The sequence below is a fragment of the Peromyscus eremicus genome, chromosome 9 (genome assembly GCF_949786415.1).
Source record: "Peromyscus eremicus chromosome 9, PerEre_H2_v1, whole genome shotgun sequence".
Classification (NCBI taxonomy): domain Eukaryota; kingdom Metazoa; phylum Chordata; class Mammalia; order Rodentia; family Cricetidae; genus Peromyscus; species Peromyscus eremicus.
In genome coordinates, this window is record NC_081425.1 from 66050606 (window position 1) to 66057138 (window position 6533).

Consider the following 6533-nt stretch of genomic DNA (forward strand, 5'->3'; position numbering starts at 1 on the left):
CTTAGCTCTTGTAAATGAGGTGACAGTGATCTTTTTTTTTTTTTTTTTTTTTTTTTGGTTTTTCGAGACAGGGTTTCTCTGTGTAGCTTTGCGCCTTTCCTGGGACTCACTTGGTAGCCCAGGCTGGCCTCGAACTCACAGAGATCCGCCTGGCTCTGCCTCCCGAGTGCTGGGATTAAAGGCGTGTGCCACCACCGCCCGGCGACAGTGATCTTTTTACCACAAACCAGAAAACGTCCTAAAGCACCACTGCCTATCAGAAGCAGAGGTGCACAGGTTTAAAATGTCTGTGAGGTCACTGAGCACTGACCTCCTTCATCCCCTCAAGGACTGTGTCTAGTCTACCCTCCTCCAACCCAAGCAGCCTTCCTGGGAAGATGCCACCAGTCCTGATTCTCCTGACCTTTCTTCTGCCTCTTGGAGCTGGTGCAGATGAGTGAACATCCCTTTCTCAGATGTGCCATCCCATAATACCTCTGCAGACTCTCTGCTCAGCACTAGTCAGGAAGTGTCCTGCACTGAACCAGGAGCCTTCTGAATCTCAGGTCCCATACCAAACGCAAATGTGCATATCTGTCACTGGCTAGTTTCTCAACAGGATCTGAGAAAGGGGAGTGACCTCAGAAGACTTAGAGGGCACTAGCTTCTTCCTGCTTTTTGTGTCACCTGGAGAATGAATCATTCTTGGACAGGGACATCACAGGGAATGTAAACCTACAAAAATGTACATCATTAACTTTTCTAGAGCCCAGGGAAAGGGCAGCTTTAATGACCAGCCTGCAATGGGGTAAGGCCACCAGCTCAAGAATATTATTGTCATTTCATAACCTCCACCCTCAGCCTGCTGAAGAAAGAGGACCTAGGTGACAAGACACCTGCATTGCACACCCCACTAGCTTTGCAGTCTTGTTTTGGTTGGCCTCTCCACTTCTGTTTTCAGGTCCCCAGCTATTCCCCTCTTTGCCAGCACACCACTCCAATGTCCACTAGGCCCTGAATTCCATGAGCTCCGAACCACTAGCCCTCCTTAACATAGAAGTCATTCATCCATGCAGCCTAAAACACTTACTGAGAACCCAAGATGTATTGTGCATCAGAAGAGGAGAATTTTAAAAATCCACCTGGTAGGGCCTGGGGGTGAAGGTGAGAAAATGACACCAATGAAGACATTAGCAGGATTCCAGACACTCGCCAACAAAGAGAGGATCAAGGCAATTCACCCAGGATCCCCTCAGTCTCTAGCATCAGGAAGAGGGAGCTTGTCCCTAAGTGTATTTGTAAAGCATGAGCTGGAGGACAAGTAGGACTCACCCCTTCTCAGAGCAGTGCTCTTCAGGTTTAGATTCAGCAAAGATTATTCTATGTGTAAGGAATTCTGTCCAAAACAATCTGGGGAAACTGTAGATTCTATGGCCTTCAACTTCTCCCTAGATCTTCTCTTCTGTCCTCAGGTGTTGCTCCTAGAAACCCCATATTCTATCCTTTTCTTTCAGAGCAGATCATCAGGGACATGAGGTCAAGCACCACTCCCGCCCTTACAAGATATTTATTGAATCTCTGCATGTTGATGGGAATAAGAGTCGCTGTGGAGGGTTCCTGGTGCAAGAAAATTTGTGCTGACAGCTGCTCACTGCCTGGGAAGGTGAGGAGAAACAGCTAGCCTGTGTTTTCATACTGCAACGGGTGTTTCTGTTCTCTACTTGTGGATGCTCCTGAGAGCACACCAGAGGGCAGGACTGTGAAAATGGAAGTCTGAAAACAGGGACACTGAGGTCAAAGGGGGAGAGGTCAGAGCCAGCAGCACCCTTGAGGAGAAAGCAGCTCCACTGGCCAGACTAAAGCAGTGGCTGAGGTTGAAAGGACACATTGAGAGTCAGTGCAAACTTTGGAATATTGTCTAGAAGCAAAAGGGAATCCTGGGGAGTCTAATGTCCTTGAGAAGCAGAGCAGCAGGTCAAACCCTGAGGCCCTCCTGTCTCCACAAGTCCCCCCAGATAGAGCCCCACCCTGCCCACCCTGCCTCTTAAACCTCCTGGACTGTGTCCTCTCTCACTCAACATCTCTCATCCTCACTCTGCCATCTACAGCTCAATAAGAGTCACTCAGGGAGCCCACAACATCGAGACAAAGGAGGAGACCCAGCAGATCATCCCTGTGGAAAAAGCCATTCCTCACCTTGCCTATATTCATAAGGATGATTCCAGTGACATCATGCTCCTAAAGGTCAGACCTGACCTATCCCGGTCCAGGGATGCCTCCTGCCCTCACCCTCTCCTTCCCTCCCTTCCATCCTGGCCTTCATGGTGTTTCAGCCCGGCTGTCAATGAGCTACACTCTCCCTTCTTCCCCAACAGCTGGAGATTAAGGCCAGCATGACTAAAGCTGTGAGGCCCCTCAAGATGCCCAGGTACAAGGTCTCTGTGAAGCCAGGAGATGTGTGCTCTGTGGCTGGTTGGGGAAAGATGGTCCCAGAGGGGAACTATGCAGACAGACTACAAGAGGTGGAGCTGACAGTACAGATGGATCAGGAGTGTGAGTCCCACTATCAATGTTATTACAACAAAGCCAATGAGATGTGTGTGGGGGACCCAAAGATCAAGCGTGCTTCCTTCAAAGTAAGTTGGATTTTCATCCTCTCCTGGCTCCGTGGGAGGGGAAATGCAATCTGGGATCTAGAGACCAACATCAAGGGGACTCCTTTATGTCATCTTTCTCCCTAGGAACAGCAGTAACCAATAACTAACTAGGGCCTCTTGAGCTGACAAGGAGCCTCAGTGAAAGCAGCTGGTATAAAGGAGGATTTGCACAGTTTTCCTGTGCAAATCCAGGCCCAGGCTTTAGAAAGCTGTGTCCCTGCCTATGTCATTAACACAAGCAGGTGTCTCCACAGAGCAGACACCCACTTTTGTCCATGGTCTTGTCCTCCATGCTCACATCAGGCCCACTCACCTGTCCCCATGTTCTTAAACAATGTCCTGGAGATGACGTTCCCACACACCTTTATAGAGAGTGGATCACAGACCTGGAGAAAGGGCAGAGGCTGGGCTCAGGAGGGAGGTGAAGCAGTAACCCTGTCCACAATTAGAGCAGGAAGCCCAGGGACACCCAGGCCTGCTCTCTGATCTCCCACAAGCAAAGCAAACAAGCCAAACTTCTCTGAGAGGCAGTTTGGGACTAGGGTGAACAACAGCTCAGTCCCCTGTGGCCCTTATCCATTCACAGGGGGATTCTGGAGGACCTCTCTTGTGTAACAAAGTGGTTGCAGGCATCGCCTCCTATGGACATGAGGATGGTTCAGCACCAAGGGTCTTCACCAGAGTGTCAAGTTTCCTATCCTGGATAAAGAAAACAATGAAACACAGCTAACTCCAGAGCAAACCAGACCTCTCTCTGACTCAGCATCTTCCCTACAGCTGAGTCCAAGATTGTCCTAGGACAGAAGCCACAACTCAATAAAGGTCTCTTACTGAATTGAAATTCTGGTTTCATATCATACAGACCAACTCTGTGCTAGGAAGACCAATGGCACACTTCTGCTTGCTGCCTCCCCCAACACCACACACCGCTCCCAAAGATTAGGCCATTGCCAGCTCATTTTTACTAGTTCCACTCTGTAGTGTTTACCCTTCTGTCAAGTCTAAAGCTGAGCTTGGGGGACTCCCATCCTGGGGCTCAGGGTGAACTTTTTTCTCCTCTGTGTCATATGAAGAAAGGAGAGAGAAAGCACCATTGGTTCTGGAGACATGAGAGACAGAGCCCAGATCACTGCAGATGGGCCTTCCTGGGCAGAGTGTCTCTGTCCCACAGCTTCACCATAAAGGTGACAGCAATTTCAGAAAGGACTGTTCCACATCTAGAACAAGATCCTCTCTTCCTCTGCATACAGGGCTAAGCTTCCTCCAGCCTTCTAGCTCTATGTCCTTCTCCATCATAACTGCTCTGATGAATCTATCAACATCCGTGTTACAACCCTGCAGATCTGAACACATTCCTACCTCTTATTCCTCTACAATCCAAGCCATGTATTGCTTTTTCCATTAGGGCCTCAGCCCTGTGGTGCCAGCCCACGTTAGGCCTGAAGTAAGATGACCAACATACTTCCGGTGTCATAAACAACATTTGTGCCAGACTTGACAATGAAAACTGACTTACAGATTGAACCTTTTAGTGCATTTGACCACTCCTTTCATCTTGAAGGTGAAAACCAACTTGTCAACACCATGTTTCACACCATAAGTGCTCCAGGTGAAGGTGGGTTTATGGGGAGCTCAAATGAAGGCAAATAATTGTATGCATTTCAACACAGTTGAAGACAGCTTTGTGAACAGGAATGTCACCTTCTGTTACATTTGACATGAGAAGTTGAAAACAGAGTTCATGATTTTCAGAAATAATGTTAATATTATGGTATAATCACAGGTCCATTTTAGTCAGCATATATATGTTACCTACAGATTTTACAATAGAATACCTAGAACCGCAATCCTCCATTCAACCCAAGAATATTTTTAATAAATTATTTATATATTTTTATTGTATGTTAATTGGTGTTTTGCCCATATGTATGTCTGTGTGAGGGTGTCAAATACCTCTGGAACTGGAGTTACAGAAAGTTGTGAGCTGCCATATGGGTACTGAGAATTGAATCTGGTCATCTGGAAGAACAGACATTGCTCTTAGCCACTGAGCCATCTCTCCAGCACCTTCAAAAATCTTTTTGATCATGTCTCTTTGTGACCTTTAAAGATAGTTTACAGTTTCTCAGAGAGGGATGGTCACACCACAATCACACTGTATTCACACCATCATATTTCACAGCCTGTACACTGAACAAACACAGGATTTGAACACACAGGACTGGAGAGATGGCTCAGAGGTCTTAACAGGACACACTGCTCTTGCAGAGGACCCATGTTTAATTCTGAGCACCCATGTTAAATAGCTCATACCCACGTGTAATTTCAGCTCCTCTGGCCTCCAAGAGCAACTATACTCACACACACAAACTCAAACTTAAACACAGACACAGACACAGACACATAATCAAAAGTTCAAAATCTTTTAGAGGAATGTCTTCTAGAAATGACAAAGAAACTACACCCATGAAATCTCAACAATGTGGCTGCTTAAACAAGACCAGAACAATGGACGACAACAGCAGTTGACCTTCCAAAGTGATGGGGAAGAGCAAGGGGCCCATCTCAAGATGAAGAGCAACAGGCAATTATAAACTGCTTAGATGGGGAGAATGAGTCTGCCTCAAGATGAGCCCCCTTAATGGTGATCTAATCCCAAGGTCAGACCTAAAAGAAACATGTGTTCAAGCAATACTAAACCAACTCAGTAGGCTGGATTCTATTTTTATCCCCTTGTTTGTGTGTGAGAAAGACAAAATGATAAGTGAAGAATAAGAGGCCATAATCTGAAAAGGATGGAGGGACATGGAGTTAGAGGAATAGTGGACGGGATGTTATAATTGTCTTTAAGTTTTTGTTTAAAGTGTTAAGCACACTAATAGTAAAATTAGAAACAAAACATCTCATCCACATCTTAGATATTTACTGGGATCAAAGCTATGTCCAATAAGCCAGGGAGTGAAAGAATCGTTTCTCAAAAGCAAAGTCAAGTGTCCCACCAGATGCATGTTGTTCTCCTTTACTTTTATGATAAGAGTATACCAAAATAAAATTTATACTAACATGTATTCTATTTCTTTAATAGGTATCACAAAACTGGATCCTGCTCTATGGTTTTAGTAGATTACCTCTGAATGGTCATAATATAATTGAGATTATTATATTCTGTGAGAGTTTTGTTGCTTATCTGGGTATGCAGATCAACTATCCTTATAGTTGAATGAACAATGTGTCACCCCAAAACAGTTGCCCCTTCACTGTGGCCCAGAAAAGCCAAAAAGTTAAAACCTGTAGCTAGAGTTTCCCTGCCTGGCCCATGGTCAGGGCAAATCTCTCTCACCCGCCAGTCCCACAGACACTCAGACCCGATTAAGTAAACACAGAGACTTATATTAGTTACAAACTGTATGGCCGTGGCAGGCTTCTTGCTAACTGTTCTTATATCTTAAATTAATCCATTTCCATTAATCTATACCTTGCCACATGGCTCGTGGCTTACCGGGACCTTCCCACGCGGCTTGTCATGGTGGCGGCTGGCAGTGTCTCTCTCTCAGCCTTCCACTTCCCAGAATTCTCCTCCTTGTCCCGCCTATACTTCCTGCCTAGCCAATGGCCAATCAGTGATTTATTTACTGACCAATCAGCAACACACTTGACATACAGCCCATCCCACAGCACTTCCCCTTTTCTTTTCTTAAAAAGGAAGGTTTTAACCTTTATACATCTCCAAAGTCAGCTTGGTATATTTGGGAATTTGGGCGTAGCTTCTCTTACTACTTCCTGCTGGAGGGGGGCGCTGTATCTTATGGGAACACAAAGAATATTTTAGGATTATGGAGTAGTCCATGAGGGTATGTCGTCTGAGCCAGTTGCCTTGAAACCATTCTGGATGTTGGG

General features: G+C 46.0%; 1 pseudogene; it reads left to right on the forward strand.

The window, feature by feature from the left end:
* Nucleotides 1-377: 377 nt before the first annotated feature.
* LOC131918970 (granzyme C-like) lies at nt 378-3366 on the forward strand (annotated as a pseudogene).
* The last annotated feature ends 3167 nt before the right edge of the window (nt 3367-6533 follow it).